The sequence below is a fragment of the Mobula birostris genome, chromosome 2 (assembly GCF_030028105.1).
Source record: "Mobula birostris isolate sMobBir1 chromosome 2, sMobBir1.hap1, whole genome shotgun sequence".
NCBI lineage: Eukaryota > Metazoa > Chordata > Chondrichthyes > Myliobatiformes > Myliobatidae > Mobula > Mobula birostris.
Genome location: NC_092371.1, coordinates 208,960,591 through 208,984,470, shown reverse-complemented (window position 1 = coordinate 208,984,470; position 23,880 = coordinate 208,960,591). Strand labels below are relative to the sequence as shown.

Genomic DNA, 23,880 nt, shown 5'->3' with positions numbered 1-23,880 from the left:
AGGCCTAGTCTGAGCTTGGAAGTTCTCAAAATGGTTGGCAGTTGCAGCAGCCTCTGTTGCAGAACACCACTACCTGTGATTATCCTCACATTAATGTCTCTGTCTTTTCAGGCCATCATAGCTGACATCTATATGGAATGTACTGATTAATTAAGCAAACCATGTGGCATTGTGTTCATATGTTACTTTTTCAGTGGATGGGAATGGCAACATGAGAAGCTGCCTTCCTTACAAGGTTGTCCAAATGCCCAGAGATGAGCAGGAATAGCTCTGGGGCCCCATCACCTGGGCTGCAATCTGGAGCATTAGATCACACAGGTTCAATACTTCAGCCAATAGGCAATAGTCACAATTCCTAAGTTCTACGCAATATCTCTGTGCCACTTGTTTAAGGCAGGGAGCTGAACAGATGGCAGCTATTTTGGATATATCATTGGAGACAATTTGGAAGTTCAGCTCCAGTCAGTTCTATGAATCTAAAATCTTTTGACAGAATAACTGTTAACAGTGAGAGAAAACTTGGTAACCAAAGACCACAGATTAGTCATCTGTAAAATAAACTGAGGTGGTATGTTTTTTACAATCCCAATTGTAACGGTCTGGAATTCATTATGAAACAATGATAGAACATAGAATAGTACAGCACAGTACAGGCTCTTCGGCCCACATTGTTGTGCTGACCCTCAAATCCTGCCTCCCATATAACCCCCCACCTTAAATTCCTCCATATACCTGTCCAGTAGTCTCTTAAATTTCACTAGTGTATCTGCCTCCACCACTGACTCAGGCAGTGCATTCCACACACCAACCACTCTCTGAGTAAAAAACCTTCCGCTAATATCCCCCTTGAACTTCCCACCCCTTACCTTAAAGCCATGTCCTCTTGCATTAAGCAGTGGTGCCCTGGGGAAGAGGTGCTGGCTGTCCACTCTATCTATTCCTCTTAAAATGATGGAAGTTGATTCAGTGGGACGTTACAAAATAGATTAGGATAAATGATTAGAATTGAAAATCTTGCTGGGGAAAAAAAAAGAGTAGGGGACTAGGATTAAATTGATACATTTTGCACAGAGCTGGAGTGGTGGATAAATGGCTTTCTCCTTTGCCAACTCATTCTTTAGATCAATTTACAGCACTAAATTTGTGAAAATTTCCATATAAGGAGCTACTAACATACAGAAATTCCAGCTTCTACTTTTTTTTAAGCCTTAAGTGATTGAGTGGATTGCAGTCAGTGCTCAGTGGATCAACAAATGTCATTACACAGGAAGAGGTAAATGAGGCCATTTCACTCATGATAGTGTCCTGAATATGGGAAAGATGAGTACAGGGCAACTTTGAATGTTTATGGCAGAATAGAATAATTCCCAGGCATAAGTCGTGAAATACCAGTTAAAGGTCAGCATTGAAAATGTGGCAAATGTTTTTTGCGCCTGGAATGTATCAGAGAACAAATGGTTAACTCCTCACACCTGTGGGTACATGTTTGTTTGTTTGTTGTTGCTGCTGAGAGCTGTCAAGTCGTGGTTGACTCATGGCGACCCTATGGACAGGGTTTTTGTGACAAGATGCAGAAGTAGATTCCACACGGATACTGCTGCTGGCCAGGTTGGAACCCATCCGCCTCAAAGTCCAGTGCTGATGTCACCAGACCACTGGCCGTTTGTTTGTTTACTTGTTTCTCAATAAATACCCTGAGGTCTGAACTAAAAATTCGCAAACATGAGTTCAACTCACAGCATGACGGATGTGGAATTTGTTTTCATTTACAACGTGAGTAGGAGGGGTACAGAAGGCTATGGTATGGGTGTAGGTTGATGGGACTAGGCAGCTTAAATGGTTCAGCATGGACCAGAGGTGCTGACTGGCCTGTTTCAGTGCTCCGCCTTTCTGTGACACTATGACTCCATTATATGAAAGGGCAGAGCAGACCCAACAGGCTGAATGGCCTAATTCTGCTCCTGTGTCTTATGTTTTGTGTCCTAAAGTGCATTGCAGAACTTTTGTATCCTATGGTGATGAGTCGGCTCCGACACTCGAAACGTTTCTTACCTATCTACTTGACACAAGACAGGTGTGCGGTAGAAGACTTTCCACTTTTCTTGATGTGTGCAGCACTGAAGAATTTCGAAACCATTAGAGACAAAGCATCCCATTTGATTAGCACCCAGTCCACAACTCTGAACATTGATTTTCTCCACCACCACCTTGCTCAAGTACTTGCCAAGGCATCTCAGTACCACAGAAACCTACGACCTCTACCGCCAACAAGGATCAGGGCAACAGACGCATGGGAACATGGAAACTTCCCCTTCAATCACATAGTATCCTGGACTGGAAATGCTTCAGCCCTCTGTCATTGTTGCTGGAAACCTTATCCATCAACACTGTGGAAGTATCTTCAAAGAATTGTCAATTAATGCTGTCCTTTGTAGTGATATTCACATCCCAAACAATGAATAAATATTAAATTTTGCTTTTATCTTGCACCAATTTTTCATCATTGAATCACTCCTGATATATTGTGTATCCTGTTGTGCAGTATTTTACCCTGTAACGATAACACATTTTTGTGAGGTTAACAGTTAAAAGGTTTAGGCTTGTTCGTCCAAATTACGTTTTTATTGCTTTAGTTCCAATGTCCTTGTCTCTTGATTATGTGGTTTCAGGATAGGTTCCAAAGCAAATACGTGTTGTATTTGTTAAAAATACTTGCATCAATGTGGTGAAATAATAAATGTTATTTCCAAAATGTTAATTGCCAGAGAGCATTCATAACGACATTTGAAAAATGTAAAGATATACACACTTTCCAATTGATGTATCCTCATTATCCCATGACCTAACACAGTGTTGAAAGGACTTAAAGAAAGCCATAAGTGCACTGATCTAAGTTTTAACAAAACTTAAGAGAAAGGAAAAAACAATCGGTTTGTTCTACTGATAAACAGTTTTGCAAAATGTTGACATATTTATTTAAACAGCATGATTAACTTGGGAAAATTTTTTACTTGTTTAATCGTATAGGAACTTCAAGTGGAAATGCAGTATTAAGTCAAGGTTATCCTGTCCATTCAGTTCATCTCTTCTCATGAAGGGTGATTCTGCATCACACAACAGAAACTGATTTTGAAAGCCCCAACCTTTGACTGTTTCTTGGCACTGAAAAGAAGCTGCTGCTTCGATTAAGAATGTGAGCTCTATTTTCTAGTGTAGTTGTTTTAAATTTCATCACAGAAAGATGGAAAGAAAATGTAAACCAGAACATTGACTGTGGAAAGAGAATTATTGAGTAAAAGGTACTTTCAAATAGTAATACAAACCATGTGAGAGAGTAAATCACAAACACGAGAAAATCTGCAACTGCTGAAAATCCAAAGCAACGCAACAAAATGCTGGAGAAACTCAGCAGAGCAAGCGGCATCTGTGGAAAAGAGTAAACAGTTGACGATTGGGCACCGACCCTTCATCGAGACATTTTTCTCTCACATGGCTCAAAGGTGCCAAAGCAATTTTGGGCACAAGTATTTTCAAAAAAACACTTGAAAATAGTTTTTTTTTACTTTTTTAGGCCTGTAGATGCTGTAAAAATTATATGAGAGAGGGATAGACATATCTATTCGCAAGCTCTAAACATAAGTCAATGAAAAATGACCCTTTCATGTCTCAGTAAAAAATAGACCACTGATCAGAAAAAGTTCAGTGCTGGCTCCCTGGTTTGTGTTTAGTTACTTGGAGTTGGAACTGCACAGAAGCACTTCAATGCACATTCCTTGACTTGGAGGGAGATAAACAGTTAAGCCACAGTTTCAGTTAGCTCGTTGCTTTACTTCCTTGTCCCAAAAACATGTGACACCCATTCATGAGGCAAGTGTTCATTCTGTAGCTAAAAGCCTTCCGATACTACAGTAGTCATGTTTAAAGGAGCAAAGGCATGGTTCATCTGAGCTTTGGGGAGTGGATAATCCATGAGGAATCAACTGATGGTGAGATGAGTCTAACCAAGTACGGGGGTAATAAAGTGGATCAAGTGAAAGGAAAGCAGCATTTGAGAAACAGGTTCATAATTTCTTTGGGGAAGATTATTGATGGGGAAGATGGATGCCAACAAATTCTTCTGGAGGAAAATTAATTTTGGTAATCTGCAAAACAATTTGGTTCAAGTGGATTGGAATCAATAATTGGAAGGTAAAACACAGGTCCAGATTTCTTTTGGTCACTGCCCAGATGTAACTTCAAAAGTTCAGAAGCACAGAGATTCCTTCATGGCTTCTCCAGTGTGGGAACAAAAACAGAGTCATGTGGGGCTGTTCCAACCAAAAGATCAAAGAAAAAAATCTGGCAGTGGACTAAATCATCCCTCCAGATCTAGTCAATTCTGGCTTTTAAAAAGAGTTTAGAATCTTTTCTTTAAGATTTTGAAATAACAATAAAGAAACTTGAAAGGAGTTCTAAATATTTCCTTACATTTTAAGGAATCTAAATCAGTAAACTGTTGGAGAGATTCTTTGAAAAGAAGACTTGGAAAGATTTTTGAAAATTAGTTGGCTCTTATTACCTTTGTCTTTCACAGCTGTTTTTTTCTACTAAAATCCAAAGGAAAATTCCCTTGTGCTCCTTCCATAAGTTTTGGGCAATTTGCCGAATTTCTCACTACCCTGTTGAATCCTGTGTTGATTTCTGCTTCAAAGTGTTGGCTGCAGGGCCATGTAGTATCACTGAGAGCAGTTTACAGATTTATGTGCTTGAAATTGCACGTGTGGAAATCCTGAAATCTCTGTCAGTTTTGTGAAGTCGTGATAGCGAATGGCAGTAATTTTGTTATCTTTACTCCACAAAGCTTGATCAACTAACAAGACCTTCAAACAGTTGATACTCATGGAAATGTTAGATGTGAAAGCAAAGGAAGGATTAACAAATCTAAAGCCTGCTATCCAGCTCCTTTCCTCTTCACTCAGATAAGTTAAAACGTGATACAGAAAGAGGATACTTATGATGTATTAGTTTTCTAGTTCATCGGGGAAGCAACTGAATGCAAAAGAAATACCTGGAAATTAGTGCCTGGGAAAAGATGGGTAACATTTAACAGCATTCCAAGGTCCTTTATATAGATGCAGAAGTGAGGGTGTGCCAGCAGAGGTTTTGGCTGAGATATTAGAGGTGTACTTTATGTCTATCTTCACAGAAGAGAAAAATTGGTAGTTGCACAAGGGGAAGATATAAAATAGTATTAAAATAATTGAAATAATAGTACTAAAAAACTTCGCAAATCTCAAAATAGAAATATTTACAGTTTGGGTCTGATTTATCCCTAGGTTCTTTAAGGAATAAGCTTCAAATCTAGAGACACTGTTACTGATCTTTCATTCCTCTTTGAGCCACGATGCCATACAACTGGAGCATTCCATTGATATGCCCTTGATCAGTAAAGCGGAGTTGGATATAACCAATCAGTGAATAAGCATTTTAGACATTTAATGGAGGAAATTAACTGGCATCTGAGAAAAAGTGTTTTAATAAATGAAAGCAAGCAGAGATTTCTAGAGGCTGTAATGTTTGACTAAAGTGAAAGAGTTTTTTGATGAAGTAACAGACTCGTGATGAGGGTAGAGAGGTTGATATTGTGCATATGCTCTGACAAATAGCACTCAGTAAATTTTCACACTCCAGCCTTCACATTCTTAACATGCAACTGTAAGATGTCCTCTGTGTGGGAGTGTAAGGAGCAACATGGTGATCTATACTGAGCAGCAAGTGTCCACGTGTTTAAAAAGTCAGCTGCAGTTAATTGCTCAGCTGGGCAAGCAAAGGGCGCATTATTCCACTAGGATTCATAGTATAATTAGAGTGGTTATCTGCGAGAGTGAACAGTTTAAAGGTTGCTTTTTAATCTTGTTAGCTGTAGACTTTTGCAGTTGGCTGCACCTGTTACAACATGCAATGTACTAAGAAAATACAAAAGTTTTTTTAATCCCAACAGTTAAAGATTTCCCAAGTTTGAAGTCAATATAATAATTAACATCATTATAATAGTTAATATCCTTACCACTGATCTGGATTTATGAAACAAATGTTATAAAAACATAGATGACATCCTAGATCTTTCAACTCGTTTTCCAGACTGGTTTTGGGAAACCTTCATAAGACTCTTACAGCTCATAGAGGTGGGAACTGTGATATTTGTGCAAAGTCCCTACTGAGTTAATTGCAGATCAAAAATGAACTTCTCTTGTTTTTTTTTTCATTTTTAAAAAGTAGGGACCTCATTTGTTGCTGGTTGCAAAAGAGGAAAATTATAGGAAAAAGATAATTTGGACAGAGACAACATTGCAAACATTACATTTTCTTTGGTGGTCACCGTGTGTATAATTAATTAGCTGCTGAGTTCAGTTGAACCTGAGTTAGCAGCCATTTATGAACTTATTAAGCCAAAAGAAGGGTTCCACCACGTTTTCATTTGGCCTGTTAGATGATCCTTTCTAAACTTTCAGAGGGCACTTAGGCTGAAAAGGTGGAACTGGTTCTCATTCTCTTCAGATGTTGTACATTATGATTGTGAACAATACTGTTTTGAGCTTTATGAACCCCTTTCATCATGTACAGCATGGAAGCAAGAGACATCAAATACCTAAAATTAAAATGGCTGAACAAGCTTAACTTTTGCACCCAGTAAAGACTTTCTTCCATATAGCGTGTTGGCCTTTATTTGGATTATAAGAATAGTGAGGTTTTGATACAGCTCTAACAGGGTGATGTTGAGCCCACACTTGAATACTATCTTCTGTTTTGGTCATCTTACCTTAAAGAAATAATGATGTAGTGTTAGAGGCAGTCCAGAGACATTTCACCAGGATAAGATGGTTGCCCTGTATCTAAAGAGACCAGGCAGTTTAGGACTTCATTCTTTGAAGAAATGAAGAATGACCTTATTCGAACATATAAGATCCTAAGTGGCTTAACAGGGTAGACATTGGGATGTTTTCATGAATGGGAGAGGCACAGAAAAGGAAACCTAGTTGGAAAATAAAATGCTGGTCATTAATGGCATGAGGACATTTCTTCTCTCAAAAGGTAGTGAATCTCCGGAATTCTCTTTCCCCTGAGGCTGGTGGAGGCCAAATCATTAGCAAAATTAAAAGCAGAGATGAGAGCTTAAAGATGGCTAAATCTGATGGCTGCAGTGAGGAGATTGATGGGCCTCTGCTAAGATCCACACTGGCCACAAGAATGATACAGGTAACTGGAAGATGGTAATATATATTGGATATATTTAAGGCAGAGGTTGATAGATTCTTAATTAGTCAGGGCATGAAGAGATATGGGGAGAAGGCAGGAGATTGAGGCTGAGAGGGACATGGATCAGCCATGATAAAATGGTGGAGCAGACTTGATGGGCCAAATGGCCTAATACTGCTCCTATATCTTATGGTCTAAATGTGCTCCTCCTTTTCAAGAAGGAAAGCAAAGAGATAACTGCTAATGACATAAATGTGAGCCTAATATCAATGGTAGGTAAGTTACTGAGAAAAATTCTGAGGCACAGGATGAATGATTACCTGGAAGAGTAGGCACTACCAGGGATTGTTAGCATGGTTTTATTAGCTGCAGAACTTTTTTGACTGATTGATCGTGTTTTTGAAGAGGTATCAAAATATACTGATGAAGGAATACACATCAAAGTTGCTGGTGAACGCAGCAGGCCAGGCAGCATCTCTAGGAGGAGGTACAGTCGACGTTGCAGGCCGAGACCCTTCGTCAGGACTGAAACGTCGACTGTACCTCCTCCTACCTAGAGATGCTGCCTGGCCTGCTGCGTTCACCAGCAACTTTGATGTGTGTTGCTTGAATTTCCAGCATCTGCAGAATTCCTCGTGTTTGCATACTGATGAGGGAAGTATTTTCTGTACTTCAGTAAAGCCCTTGACAAAGACCCACATGGGAAACTGGTCCTAAAGATGATGTTATTGGCAGAGGGTGGCCTTTGTGATTGGACGCCTGAAACTAGAGTATTGTTCACAGGCATTGGTGCTGGGCCCCTTGCTGTTTGTAATATATACGAATGATTTAGAAGTAGATGTAAGTGGCATGACCAGTAAATTTGCAGATTACATGAAGATTAGTGAAGTTGTTGACAGTGTGGTGAGTGGCCTTAGGCTACAGAATGGTATCAGTATATTGGTGAAATGGGCTGAGAAATGGCAGATTCAGTTTAATCGTGATAAATGTGAACAGATTCGTTTTGGGAGTTCAAATGAGACTTATCAACATGCCATGAATGATAAGCTCCTAGGGAGTATTGAAGAACAAAGGGAGCTTGGTTTGCTAATCTAAACATCCGTGAAGGTGAAGAGCAGTTTGATAATGAGGTTGGGTTCGGGTCATAGTTTCTCTCTGGTAAATTTGGGAACATCATCTTCCCTAAAATAATCCAATTTAAGAGAACTGCTGCAGAGAATGAAATTACATTACACGGCAATATGACCCATAATATTTTTCATTGCTGGACGTTTAGTAAGCATGTTCTTTACATTATTGTCCTAAACTGTATTGTAGCTTTAAATTCTGAAATGCATAGCCGTCTGATTTCTCAGGCCAGTATGAAAGCAAATTATGGCAGGATTGTGGTTGTGGTGGTATCAACACACGTTTGTGTAAAATATACTGAAGCCATTTTAAAATCTGTGGTTAAGTGGTTAACCTTAAAACCCCTGGATTTTAATTTGCATGTCAAATACCGAATCTTGGGAATCAAGTCGTGGTTCCACATGTCATAGCCCAGTTTTGTAATTTGATTGCATAAGTTTCTAGCTCTTCATTGCAAAACAAAAACTTCAGAATGGGTTGATCAGGATAAGATGTGTCATAGCGGTATTGTAAGGGAAAAATCTGTATGTTTGCTTTCCTTGCCACTAACTGCCTGACCATTATCACCAAATATCATAAGTAAACATCAGAGCTGACTTTATCGTGACCAATTTTTTTCCCCCTTGCTAAGTGACTGTGACAAATTGCGGGAGCTATTTCAGCAGAGGTATTTAAATGACTTACAAAGATATTCTCTTTTTTTTTCAAAATGCTTCAATATCCTCTTAAGCACTCAATTTAAAGCTTTTTTGTCATAAATAAAAAGGTGCACATATAGGATTCAGATTTGTAGAGCCCAATGATCTTGACAAGTGTATTAAGTATAGTAATGGCACAAAATAACTTCATGTAATTGAATATTCTCAGTAGTCAAACGTAATTTTTGCTGACTGCCAATCAGCATGGCAGTTATGGCAGTTGTTCAGATGAAGTACCGTATTTGAAGCATTGAATCACCCAAATAAAATGTAGTTTGAATAGATTTCTTCTGATTGATGACTCAAGAAATACTTCGACACACGTAAAATGTATGTTAAATTGATGTTGCATAAAGTACCCACACCACTTTGGGTTGAGTTTGCAAGGCAGAGATTTTTTTTATGCATGGTGCATGCGATTCTATTTTTGTGCACATAATTGTGCATAACGTGCAGTGTCCAAAAGAGTCATGAGAATTTCAAATTTGCCTCATCATGGAGGACCTCATATAGCCTCAATGAGTCAGTGGGGCTGATCAAGGGAAGATTACCATGTTGATGGAAGTGAGGATTTGTTGGTAGACACGACATGGTTTTGATGGAGGATGAGGCATAATATTATTGGAGGTGGGCACTTGGGGAACCCCACTGAGAAAGGGACTTGATCTTGGGACTAGGTTGAAGAGCTGCCATCACTGCTGCATTCCCACTAGTTGTTTAGATAGGGATGGCTACTCAGCAAATACAATAGTAGATCTTCACCTTCCGTGCAGGACTCTCTTTTCCAATCCCAACCCAAGTGATTATGGTGTGCACATTGGACAGTCCTCCTACTGCTTCTGGAAATGGTTTGTGCACACACAGAGTCTCTATTTGGTAACTTGTTTTGCAACACGTATAAAAACCAATGCATCATGTAATTTTGGCCCAAATTGTTATTTAAGTAAATAAATTTATATGGACTATACTGACGATGTGAAGAAATTTTTACGACAACAATAAATTCTTTTTGCGCATGTGTTTAATGTAGCAAAAACCTTTGAAAATACTTCACAGGAGTGTTCTCAAATTTAATAAAAACAGCCATGCTGTTGCAATGTACTTTTTGGACAGATGAATAGATAGCATGTTCAAAGAAGGAGGCTTTTTTTTTGTAATTTATTTTTTATTGAATTTCATCATCAAACAAACATTTCCATAAGATGTATTTCAGATACTGTACATATATATCATATAATCATACTTGTCACAAATCTCCACATAATATTTATCTGAGGTATACACTTATAGAAAGGAGAGGAAAGAAATAATCAAAAGAGGAAAACTATGTACAGAGTGGGGAGTGATTTTTTTTTACAACATATTCATTGACTTGTGAGAATAAAATCAGGCCTATGAGGTGTTATGTAGTTAAACCATTTTTTCCAGTATGAATAAAATTTTTCCAACTTACAATTAACAGGTGCTGTTATCTTCTCCATTTTGTAAATGTCCATTGTAATTTCCATCCATATATTTAAAGTTGGGCTCTCCTGAGATAACCATTTCCTGGTTAGGGTCTTTTTACCAGCCACCAGCAGTATATTCATTAAATATTTATCTCTTTTCAACCATTCTTGAGGTGTATACCCAAAATATATGGTCTTATTTTCTAAGTGTATTTTACATTTAAAGATGTCTTGTAGGGCATTATGTATCCCACTCCAATAGTCTTTGATAACGGGGCATTCCCAGAAAATATGATAATGGTTTACATTTTGATTTCCATAATTTCTCCAGCAAACAGGGAGGTTACTATTATAATGGGATTTCTGAAAGGGTGTAATAAAATATCTTATCAAGTTTTTCCACCCGAACTCCCTCCATTTCTGTGAACTGGTACACCTCCATTGATACCTACATATTATTGTCCAGTCTTCCTCAGATATTATTATCCCTCCTTCCTGCTCCCATTTTGTTTTAATGTATGAAGTTGAATGTTTTAAGATTTGACAAACCCTTATAAACGCTTGAAATGATTCTACTACCGTTGTCTGAATTATATGCTTTTCTAAATAGCTCTATCAGACATGTACTTGCCTTGGTTACATTTTTAACTGTCCTATTAACATATTGTTGCATCTGTAAATACTGGTAAAAGTCTTGTTTTTCTAATAAGTGTTTCTCTTTGAGCATTTCAAAACTGAACAGTGTTCCTTCTTGCATTATATTGCAAATAGCTGTTATTCCTTTAGCTGTCCAGTCCTTAAATCTAGCATCCAGTTTATTTGGCATAAAATCTGAGTCATATGCACACCATTTAAGAATTGCAATGTCTCTCTCTAGTTTATATTTTATAATAGTTTTCCATATTTTAAGAGTCCATTTCACCTACGGGTTGTCAATATTATTTATATAACTTTGTAGGTTGTTATCAGCCAAAATTGCCTGTATGGGGATGGAAATTATCCTCCCCTCAATGTTTTTCCATTGAGCGCCATATGATGGGTTGCACCAGCATATCACAGCTCTCAACTGTGCTGCAAAATAATAATCTCTAAGAGAAGGTAGGCCCCCATCCCCCTTTTTTCTTGGCTAATTGCAAAGTTTTGAGACGAACCCTAGGCCTTTTATCTTGCCATATATATCTTGATAGCATCTTGTTCCATTCATTAAATTGATTTTGGTTAATCTCTATTGGTAGGGTCTGACAGAGATATAGTAGTTGGGGCAGTATATTCATTTTAATAGATTCAATCCTTGAACTGAGACCAAGAAAAGGAATTAAGTTCCAGCTTGTTATATCTTCCTTAATTTTTTTATATATAGGCTGATGATTGCATTCTGATAATTTTGACAAATCTTTTGGCATAATGATGCCCAAATATTTGACGGACTCTGTTTGCCATGCCCAAAGATATCTACTTTCACTTTCTCTTGGTGGGCTATAGTCATATGAAAGTAGTTGGGTTTTATCTATGTTGATCTTGTATCCTGATAATTGGCCATATTGTTCAAAGGATTGCATCAATTTAGGTAAAGAGTATGTTGGTTGCCCTAGATTCCTATTTTTAAAATTTCCTCTAGTGTATCCTGTGCCAAACTCAATTTATGTTCCTTCAGTGTCATCCGCGTAACAGGATGCTCTGTCCATTTAATAGTAATTCCCCTGACATCTTTATTTTGTCTGATGTATTGAGCTAATGGTTCCAGATATAATGCGAAGAGTAGCGGTAACCATGCACAACCCTGTCTCGTGCCCCTTTCTAGGGTAAAACTATTAGATAAATATCCATTGATTTTAATCCTGGCAGTAGGATTCGTATAGTGCCTGTATAGTTTTAGTAATTGTGTCATGTAGATCAAATCTTTGTAAAACTCTGTAAAGAAAATTCCAATTAACCGAACCAAATGCCTTTTCAGCGTCCACGCTTATCACTATTGCTTCAAATTCTTTTTTTTTAATATGATCCATAATGTGAATTGTGCTTCATATATTGTCTTGTGTTTTGCGTTGTTTTATAAAACCTGTCTGATCATTATGTATCAGTGTGGGTAGAAACTCTTCTAATCGTTTGGCCATGATGGAGGTAAATATTCTATAACCCACATTAAGAACAGATATTGGTCTAAGTGACCCACATTCCGTTTTATCCTTGCCTTCTTTCGGTATAGCTGAGATTATCGCCTCCTTCCAGCTGGGTGGCATTTGCGCCTTTCTTAGAGCCCAGTTCAGTGTGGGGAGTAAAACAGGAATTAACTCACTTCTAAACTCTTTATACCACTCTGCAGTATATCCATCTGATCCTGGTGACTTGCTTAATTTAAGCCTACTAATTGTAGTTTTGAGTTCAGCTTCAGTTATGTCAGCAGTCATTGTTCTATTTTGTTCTTTGCTTAAAGTGGGTAACTCTAAAGAATTCAGGAAGGTGTCAATTTGGGTTATGCTTCCTCCTGGAGCTTTGGAATATAGGGTTTTGTAAAACATTTCAAAAGCTTCTTGAATTTCACTTAGCTTATTTTTTATCACTTTTGTTCTTGGATCCCTTATTCTATGAATTGTATTTTCTGCTATCTTTTTTTTCAGTTTCCACGCCAGTATTTTCATAGATTTAGATCCACTTTCATAGTGTCTCTGTTTCAGAAACATAAATTTTTTTCTAATTTCTTGTGTAGCCAAACTATTAATTTCATTCCTATTTTTAAAATTTCCTCTAGTGTATCCTGGTGCCAAACTCAATTTGTGTTTTTTTCCTAGCTCCTTCAGCTTATTTTGTAATTCCTCTAATGTTCTATTCCTTATTTTTTTCTTATATAAAGATATCACTATAATTTTCCCTCTTAAGACAGCCTTCATAGTATCCCATAGAATGGGAGGTGAAACCCCTCCATTATCATTGAATTCTAAGTAAAGACCAATTTCTTTTTTAATTTGTTCCTTAAAATAGGGATCATTGAGTAGACTTGAATTTAGTTTCCAAATAGTATTCTTTGGTTGTAGGTCAAAATCAAGAGATAAATATATTCTGTAGGTGCATGGTCACTTACATCTATTGCCCCAATTCCACAGGTGATTATTTTGTCTCTATCATTTCCAAAAGTTGTGAAATAGTGTATTCTTGTATATAGCGAATTGGGGGCAGGATAATGAGTGTAATCCCTTCTGTTGGGGAAAAGGTCCCTCCGTATATCAGTTAGACCAACATCCTCAAAAAGTGTGTTAACTTTCTTATGTAAGGACTTTGTTTCATAAGTTTTTCTATTGGAAGAGTCTAACTTTGGTTGTAATTGTAAATCTAAGTCGCCCCCACATATCAAGAGACCTTCTGTTTCCATTACCACAATACTAATAATTTTCTGGAAGAAACTGATATCACTTCCTGGGGGTGCGTATATATTCAATAAAGTAACTGGATTTCCATCTATATTCCCCCTTACCAGAATATAGCTGCCCTCCCTATCTCCCATTTTGAATACTTTTTCAAAATTTAGCTTGCTTGAGATGAGAATAGCAACTCCTCTTCTATGTCCTGAGTTATATGAGGAGAAAAACAAATTAGTGAAGCCCATTCTCTTTAATTTTCCATGCTCATTATCACTTAAGTGAGTTTCCTGTAAATATACTACGTGGGCTTCTTCTTTTTTCATTTTTGATTGAATTTTACTGCGCTTGACTGGATTCAACAGCCCATTGACATTAAAAGAAATGAATTTTACTTTGTCCTTAGCCATGTGTATTTATCTGTTAGTGTATCATTAAATTTTGCAGAATATAACTTAATTGATCTACTCCCTGAACAAATAAGAGCCAAGAAACGTGAATAATAATAAAACGAAGGTATGATTCCAAGGCTGGGGTCTCTAGATGACCCTGGGTTGGGCTAGAAGAAAAGTCTAGCCGTGGGAATTAGCCCCTCCTACCTATGGGTTGAGGGCCCCCGTTGCAGTACCTATAAAAGTAAGTGAAAAAAACTATGTCCATTACACAGAAATTATTTCCCTGTGTATACCTCCCATGTATATATGGTGGGGAAAAAGGAATGAGTAATTGGACTTAAAAAAATTCAGTAATATAAAATCCACATTATAACACTTATTTCTCGAGATGGGTATATCACCGTCTATTTTTGCTTCCGTTTAGTTTATCAGCACTTTTAAAGTTAGCCAAACCTTATGGCTCTTCTGTAGGAGGCGAGGGCTGCCCTCGGAGAACTGACAGTCTCTTCCTAATATCCTTCTCTCGTCCTGTTCCTGTCCCCTGCTTTCTAGGTTCTCTTACTATTTCCCAAGCAGCTCGGGAGAACTGCTCAGCCAGACTTTTCCTTGGTTTGACCACGCTAATGGACAGTCCTCTGTTGTTCATGTCTGTAGTCGCCTCCTCCACTGTCTGGTACAGTCACATCCCTTCTTGGTAAAATACCCTCAGTTTAGTAGGGTACGGGGTTTGGAATTTAATCTTTTCTTGCTTTAATATTTGTTTCACTTTGGAATATTCCTTGCGTTTCTGTAGGACCGCCGGGGGGTAATCATGTTCGAAGTATATTAACTTCCCGTTCCAAAAAACTCTCTTTTTACCCCAGGCCCTTCGAAGAATCTCCGCCTTGCTCTTGAATCGAAGGAATTTAAGTACTATCGAGCACGGTTTACTTTGTCTGTCTCCGGGAGGCCACTGGACGAGCGAACGATGTGCCCTCTCAATTTCAATCTCCATAGTCTGGGGAATTGCCAACGCCTCCCGCAGCAGCTTGTCTACAAAGTCTATCATCGATAATCCCTCCACTCCTTCGAGAACATTACAAATCCTGATATTTTTCCGTCGCGATCTTCCCTCCTGGTCAAACAATTTACATTTCTGTTGATTTAATATTTTTATTGTCTTACTTAGTATCTGTTCCCCGTTTTGCACGCGATCTTCCACCTTCTCAATTCGAGTCTCTGCCACTGCGATTTTCTGATTGACGTTGGCGAGCTCTGACTTTATAGCATTGGGTTGCTGCTTTATATCTTTTTGGACTTCCCTTATCTCCTCCAGAATCCTTATAATATTTGCCACTTCACCCGCACAAAGCCCTGCGTCACCCTCGCCAGCACGCGCACGTGTAGGAGAGCCGCGCGCTGTAACCTCTCTCTTCCATTGGCTCCACAGTGGTGCTTTTTTTTATTTCCATTCTTTCTCCCCATTCTTGCCCCCCTTATCAATTCAAATATTTTCGAAAGATCTTATACTTGATGGATTAATGGGGAAAAATGTGTGTTTTTCCGGAGGAGCTGTTGATTTAAGCTGCCATTCTGAACGATGACGTCACCGGAACCCCAAGAAGGAGGCTTTAAGAGGTGTAATACGGATAAAAAAAAAAAGAGGAGCTTCATGAGAAGAGAATTCCAGAGTTTGGGGCAGCGGCAACTGCAAACTCAGTCAGCAATGGTCAAGCAATTACATTTGGGGATTGTCCAGAAATTACATTTGGAGGCACAGGTATCTATGGAAAATAAAGTGAAAGAGGCTGAAAGTGATAGAATGGAGCAATATTATTTGGGAACTTGAAAATGAGAATAAGAATTTAAAAATTCATAAAGGTAACTGGGAGCAAGTATGTGGGTGTTCTGTGCAAATAACAGTGAGAGACTGTTAGTGCAAGGAACAAAGTTTTGGATGACATCAAATGATTCTGTGATTGCCTGACTAAATACTGTCTCACAAAGTCTCATTTAAAAGAGATGGCTAGGACTGGAAGCAATGTACCAACACAGATTTCAAGTACATACAAAATTGTCTTAGTGATTGAAGTAGTTGGAATATCCACCTGCATTCTGCAGATCAAGTACGTCCATTCAACTCTTTATTATGATTCCCAATTTCTGCTCTAGTAAGTTAATATGAAGTATTGGCACTTTGATAAGCAAACGTCCTTATTGGATGGTGTGAGACTGATGGTAACTTCAGTGCTGACTTCTTTACCAAACGAGGTGAGCAGCTTGTGTGGTCTATTCACTCCTCATTGTATTTAGAAACAAAGTAAATAGACTGGATTTCAAATGTACTCCAGTCCTCACTGTAATTGAAAATATGTTTAACATGCACCAGATTTTGCATTGTCTTGACCAGTGATTTCCCAGTGGCAAATGCTTGGGTTTGTTTATTGTTGTTACCAAGGTGCATCGAAAAGGTTGTCTTGCATACTGTTCATACAGATCAAATCATTAGACAGTGCATTGGGTTAGAAAAGATTAAAACAATAATAATACAAAGTGTAAAAGCTACAGAAAAAGTATAGTGTAGCTAAGTGATGAAGTGCAAGATCATAATGAGGTAGATTGTAAGGCCATGAGTCCATCTTGTCATACAAGTTGTCTGTTCAAGAGCCTGATAACAGTGGGATAGAAGCTATTCTTAAGCTAGTTGGGATTCATTTAAGATTAATGTCAAATGATGTTTGATAATTAGCGTGGACTCAGTGGGTCAAAGGGCCTGTTTCCATGGTGGTTAACTCCAGCATCAAAAGAAAAAGTTTGAATTAAGTTGGAGATAAATGATAGTTGAAAATATATTTTCTTTAACTTTTTAAAAAATCTCTGTCATTATGTAAAATATGAAAGACTGAAATTCCATGCTTACTAATGTTAATTTTCAGTGTCATAGAGAATTTGCTTGGTAATCAATGAGATATATAACCTATTCAAAGAGTCCTACTTTAAAAGGTATTGGAATTTTCTGTTGAGTTCACAGGTTAACAGAAAGGTTACCAGGGGAGCTCTGATGGTATTGGAACTGTATCTGGAGAAGGGCATCTTTATTTACATACTTAACTGAACACATGTTATTGCTGAAAGTTGATGTGTGATCTGCATATTGACATTGTTGGCCAAATTTTTAGCTCAAAACACAACTCAGCATTGTATGGAAATTCAATACATTGCAATCTTATGTGGCACAGCCTTTGGAAAGGTGTGTGAACATTCACCATCTGTGGAGCATATTGAATATAAACAGTTAGACATTATAAAGTCTGTCAATATCAAATTCTTAATAAAGGATGTATATCAGACAATTCCTTTGCTTACATGTTTGGTTGAAAAAGGAAGGTGACAGATTAAGATCAGCATTGGGAAAATAAAGCTTTATTCCTTGAAAGAACAGACAAAAGCTCAGAAATTATGATTGGTTAAGTATTGAAGAAAATAATTTTGTCATGCCAGGTCAAAAGTACCAATATCTCCAAAAATAAAAAAATAAACTTGCAACTTGCCTCTTAGAAAAGGTGCTGTTTTAACATTTGGGCATATTTGAATAAGAATTCACCAATTGTAAGATATTTGTGAAAACGTACATATCCAGGCATACTCGTCTCGTGGGATTAACCAGAACCGTAGCTGTCCCTACGGCTGCTGGCAATGACATACTGCAGTCAACTGGCCATGGATATAACGACTTTTCTGTACACTTCTACTAGTCTGCTTCAGGTTGTCAGAGTAAGAATGTTTGCTTTTGATTTACAGCATTCTTACGAGGAGGAAATTGCCAAGCTTCTAACTTTTCCCACAATCCTCAGCAGCTGGTAGCTTGTGACTGCTCTGTGACAGCAGAGCCACCCACATTCCCGACCCGGCTCCAGCTTCAAATTGTTCATGTTCCCAACTCCCAGAATTCCTGATCCCAGATAACACTCTGGACATTGCCTCTGACTACAATACCAGTCATATGTATTCACTAACTCATCCTCTGAAACAATGGTGATTATAGAATCTGGGAGACACAGAGGAGCAACGTACAAAACAGATAGATTTCAACGTACAAAGCTGATCTCCAGTCTGAACTATAAACTGCAGTTCATCCACCTCAGATCCAAGATCACCTAAACCTGTGCAGCATACTTGGAGATTTTTGCTCTTGGAGGATAAGATACAAGATACTGTATCATTGCCTAAATCACATGAGGAAAGAACATTCACACAGCCTCCACATGACAAAAGTCATCGACCAAGTTCAAGGACATGCCAGAAAATGTAATTCTTATATTTTGGCAGCTCCTCTTTGCAAAGGTGGGATTCATTGATGAAATACTTCATTCCTTCAATACACCAGCATTATCTTTGGCCAGTTGAGGAAATGGACAATCGAAATCACAAGCCTGGTAGGAAATTCTTGGTTTATAGCCAGCAGTGATCCCGGACTGCCAATATGCTTCTGAGACCTGGGCTACTTACAGCCAGTACCTTTAGCATTGGAGAGGCACTACCAAGTCTATCTCTGTAAAATCCACCGTATTCAGTGGTAGGATAAGTGAACCTATATCAATACCCTCTCCTTGGCTTAACATCCTAGTTACACTCAGTGAGGCCTGCTAGGCAGGCCACAACCATCCCATGCCCATTAAGACAGTGGTCCCCAACCTCCAGGCTGCAGACTGATACCGGGCTGCGAAGCATGCAGGGGTGCAGCGGTAGCTGGAGCACACCCAGTAGATCTTTAAGAAATAAACAAGTTAATTAATTAGGTGCCGCCTGGCACGTAAATGTCGGCCCAGATCAGAGGCGATTGCTGATTTCACTTGCTGTACGCGATGTTCACTCCTCTTTCCAGGGTGTTGGAGCCTTTAGCTGTTCCATTGTTTAGTCAATTTAAACTCCAGCCCAGGCTGACAGGCTGAAACTACGGGTGTCAGGATCGAGGTGACATGTTGAATCTACACAAACTTCTAATAAAGTATAGGTGCTGCTGTGCTTTCTTTGTAATGACAGTTATGTGCTGGTCCCAGGACAGATCCTCTGACACTTTTCAGAGAGAGAAAAACATCGATCCTAAATGCCGAAGAACTTAAAGTTATTGACCCTCTCCACCTCAGTTCCTCTAATAAAGACTGACTTCTGGCTGGCACGTAATTAATTAGCTTGTTTATTTCATCTTTTTTCTTAAAGATGTGCTGGGTGCTCTCCAGCTACCGCTGCACCCCTACCTGCTTCGCAGCCCGGTATCGGTCTGCGATACTGCAGACTGATACTGTGGTTGGGGACTACTGAATTACAAGACTCCCAAGGAAAGCACCCTTTTTGATATTGTCACAGGAAAAGATTACTGGCGGATGGATGAAAAGATTTAAAGATATTCTCAGCTCTTCCTTTTGGGGCTCCCTGGCCCATGACTGCTCAAACTGGAGAAGATACATTGAGGATAGTACCGAGGATCTTGAATCCTTGTGCCGGGAGCATACAGAAATTCAGTGTGAACTGTAGACTGAGCACACCACCTCACAATTTGTCTACCCACCAGACCTATCAGGCACCCCTGCCCTCGCCCTTGGAAGAAATACACTATCATGCTTTGGCCTCACCAGAACTACTAAACTGTAATGGGAACAATTCTTTATGGATTCTGAGGAATTGTCCAAGAATATCAGAACAGGCTACGGAGTTGGATAGCTACTTTTGCATCAGTTAATTATGTTTGAAAATTCTACTGCTGTAGATGTCAGGAATATACATCCACCACACATTCAGTCAAGTTTTTCAAGTCATGCTAATTCACTGCTTTTCAAAAAAATCTCCTGTGTTACCAATTATCTTTGATTTATGTGCACTACCTATTGATTCGCTAAGCATAAACAGGTTCTTTCCAGTAGCTCATTAAGTTGCTTCCTTTAGTTTGAACTCTTCAATTGACTTCTCGTTTTCATCGATCTCAGAAAGTCAATCCTGATTTTCTCATTCATTCATTCTAGAGGTCATGAGTTAAGGGTGAGAGGTGAAATGTTTAAGGGGAACATGAGGGAAAATCTCTTCACCCAGAGGGTGGCGAGAGTGTGAAGCGAGCTGCCAGTGCAAGTGGTGGATGCAGGGTTGATTTCAACGTTTAAGAGAAATTTGGGTTGGTATATGGATGAGGGGGTATGGAGGGCTATGGTCTGGGTGCAGGTCGATGAGACAGGGCATATTAATGGCTCAGCATGGACAAGATGGTCCTAAGGGCCTTTTTCTATGCTGTTTTATTCTGCACCTCTGACTCTACATAAGTACCACTGTCCTGGTAGTAGTGTGGTAAATGATACTAAATATTGCAGTTAATTTTCAGTATATATTTCAGATTATCAGCATTTACAATATTTTCCTTCTGTACTTTTAGATTATGATTCTACTTCTCCCATTTACACCTCCTCCAGCATGACCTTTTTATTTGTCACTTAATTATGTCATTACCACCATATTTTTCTTCGCATCATTACCATTTTTGAAATTTAATCTCTGGTGTTTTCAATTTGTCATCCCCTCACTCCTTTGCCTGCATCTTAAAGCCTGCTTACATCCAATTTTTCCCATTTCAAATGAAAGATCTTCATTTCTCTCTTCACTGAAGCTGCTGAACAAGTTGCCTGTTTTCAGAATTTTATTTTTATTCAGTTTTCCACTGGCACCAAGCAGAAATTCTATTGGCCTATTAGTCTACACTTGTCATTTATAAAATGCTGAAATCCATTCTCGATCAAGTAATAGCAGGATATTTTGAAGGCAGATTTGTGGTGTTCTTTGTGACGTGAAAAATAGGGTGGATAAAGAGGAGCCAGTAGATGCAGCATCTTTGGATTCTGAGAAAGAATTTGAAGATTCAAAGTACATTTATTATCTTAGTATGTATCAGTATACAACCCTGAGCTTTGTTTTACCACAGAGGCACAAAACAAAGAAAACCATGGTACCCGTTCAAAGGAAAACATCAAACTCCCAACGTGCAAAAAAAAAGAACAAATTGTACAAAGGGGGAAAAAAGTGAAAAACACAGATTACAAAATCCCAAACCACAAATTCATTGGAACAGTCTAGGAATGCAGGTTTGATGTTGTCGTTTAAAGTTAAACTGGACAGCTATATGGACAGGAAAGGAATGGAAGGTTATGGGCTGAGTGCAGGTCGGTGGGATTAGGTGAGAGTAAGAGTTCGGCACGGACTAGAAGGGCCGACATGGCCTGTTTCTGTGCTGTAATTGTTATATGGTTATATGACTACTCAGTTTAGTCCAGCTCAGTGCAACTTAACGCTGCGTCATTCATTGACTGCAGGCCACAGAGCCAGCCCTCCGTCCCAAACAAAATCGTAAAACTAGCAATAAAAAGGAGTAACCAGAAAACAGAAACACATGAGAACACAAAGCACAGACTCCAATACACAAGCTGTGTTAATTAAACCTTGCCCAAGACCCTAGACTCTGGCACCATTGAGTGAGAGGGAGAGAGCGAGAGAGAGACTATTCGGATGCAGGCACCTTTCCCCAGAAGCAGCAAGCAAGGGAGAGAGAGAACGACTGGTCATACATAGGCACTTTCCTCTGGCAGCAACGAGTGAGAGTGAGATAGAGAGGGACCAGTCGAGTGCACACCCACTTGCTTTTCACTCTCATCCTTGTTGATTTCAGTCTTCCTCAATGGCTTAGTTGGCAAGGTCGGTGAGAAATGGTGTCAATCACGGGCTCACACCCCGTCACTGGGCTTCTTGGCCTTCAGGCTGCACACTTTGCTTGATACTTCACTGAACTCCCTTAGAGACATCCTAGTATCAGATCGCTCAATCGGCCTTAAAACACAGCATCAAGATTTAGATCACAGATTCCAATAGTAGCAGAAACATATTTGAAAGAAGAAGCAGCAGCAAAAGAAGTAGTTTTGTGAACTGTCTGAAGGTATCGCCTTTGGTCTTACTGTTCAGTAGCGCCATCTTCGTCATTAAGAAGTTGCATTAATGGTTACTGCACAAGAGAAGAGGGTATGAAGTTTGGATGATTCATGGCAAGGACAAGAGAGTGGGTGACTAACAAAAAGAGTTGCATAAAGGAGCCTACTTTTGGATTGATATTGAGAAGGTAATGGGGTGCCATCGGAGTTAGCAATTTGCCTCAACTATTTAAAATCTATATTGATAACTTGAAGGGTAAGCATAGTGGCACAGTTAATGAAGCTAGTTCCAACGACCCAGTGTCAATCTAGCCCTCTGGTGCTTCCTGTGTAGAATTTATGTATACTTCCACATGAGGCTGTCCTCTAAGTGCTCTGATTTTCTCTTGCATACCAAATGCATGCAGATTTGTAGGATAATTAGCCATAATAAATTGCCGCTTGTGTGTAACCATTGACGGGGATAGGATTTATTGAAGGTGGGGTAAATGAAATATAATTAATGCAGCAAGAGTGTAGATGGATGTTCGATGGCCAGTTTTGACTCTGTGGGCAGAAGGTCCTCTCTTTGCTGGATTTGAGAAAAATATATGTGGGTGAGCAAGTTGTGAGGAGGATACAAAGCTTCAGCAAAGAATACTTGTAACTGGGCGGACTAGGAGTTAGCTAATGGAGAGTAATGTGAAAATGGGAGCAAATTATTATTTAATCTTAAATAGAGATCTTCATGTAGAAAATATAAAATGTTAGTATGCAGGTAAATCAAGTAAGTAGTAAGATTAATAAAATCACACACAAAATGCTGGAGGACCTCAGCAGTCCACACAGCATCTATGGAAAAAAGTACAGTCAACATTTCGAGCCGAAACCTTTCGGCAGGACTGGTGAAAGTAAAGTAGATTTGAAAGGTGGGGGGAGCGGAGAGAGAAACACCAGGTGTTAGGTGAAACTTGGAGGGGGAGGGGGAGGGATGAAGCAAGGAACTAGGAAGTCAATTGATGGAAGAGACAGACGGCCATGGAAGAAAGAAGAAGGGGGAGCACCAGAGGGAGGTGATGGGCAGGCAAGGAGATAACATGAGAGAGGGAAAGGGGATGGGAAATGGTGAAGGGGGAGGGGGGGTGGAGGCAATAATGAAAGCTTGAGAAATCGGTGTTCGTGCCATCAGGTTGGAGGCCACCCAAACAGAATATAAGGTGTTTTTCCTCCAACCTAAGTGTGGCCTCATCACGACAGTGGAGGGGGTTGTGGATGGACATATTGGAATGGGAATGGGAAGTGGAATTAAAATGGGTGGCCACTGGGAGATCCCTCTTGTTCTGGCGGACGGAACATAGATGCTCAGCAAAGTGGTCTCCCAATCTACGTCAGGACTCACTGATATTCAAGAAACTATTATTTTTAATAGAATATTGCCCTTTATTGCAAGGGTATAGAGTATAAAAAAAGTGAAATTTTGATACAGCTTAACAGGCACTAGTGAGACCGTGTCTAAAGTGCTATATATGCATTTGTGGTTTCTATACTTGAGGAAGCTTGTACTTGTATTGGAGACTGGGCAGAGACAGATCATAAGCATGAGTCCTGGGATGAAAGGGTTGCCAAGTACAGTATTATGCACAAGTCTTAGATACATATATATTTGATGAGGGTGCCTTAGACTTTAGCACAGTACTGTAGTA

At 39.1% G+C, this 23,880-nt stretch overlaps 1 protein-coding gene across 15 annotated transcripts in view; it reads left to right on the top strand.

Moving 5' to 3' along the window:
* Positions 1–23,880, top strand: part of dnmt3ab (DNA (cytosine-5-)-methyltransferase 3 alpha b) — a 514,213-nt gene that overhangs the window by 140,031 nt on the left and 350,302 nt on the right. Inside the window, exon 1 of one of the 15 annotated variants that reach the window (XM_072251376.1) lies at positions 15,983–16,017. The exons of the other annotated variants lie outside the window; for them this stretch is intronic. The gene's annotated coding sequence lies outside the window, so the exon portion shown is untranslated. Of the gene's footprint in view, positions 1–15,982; positions 16,018–23,880 lie in introns of those variants that run through there. 15 annotated transcript variants of the gene reach the window in all.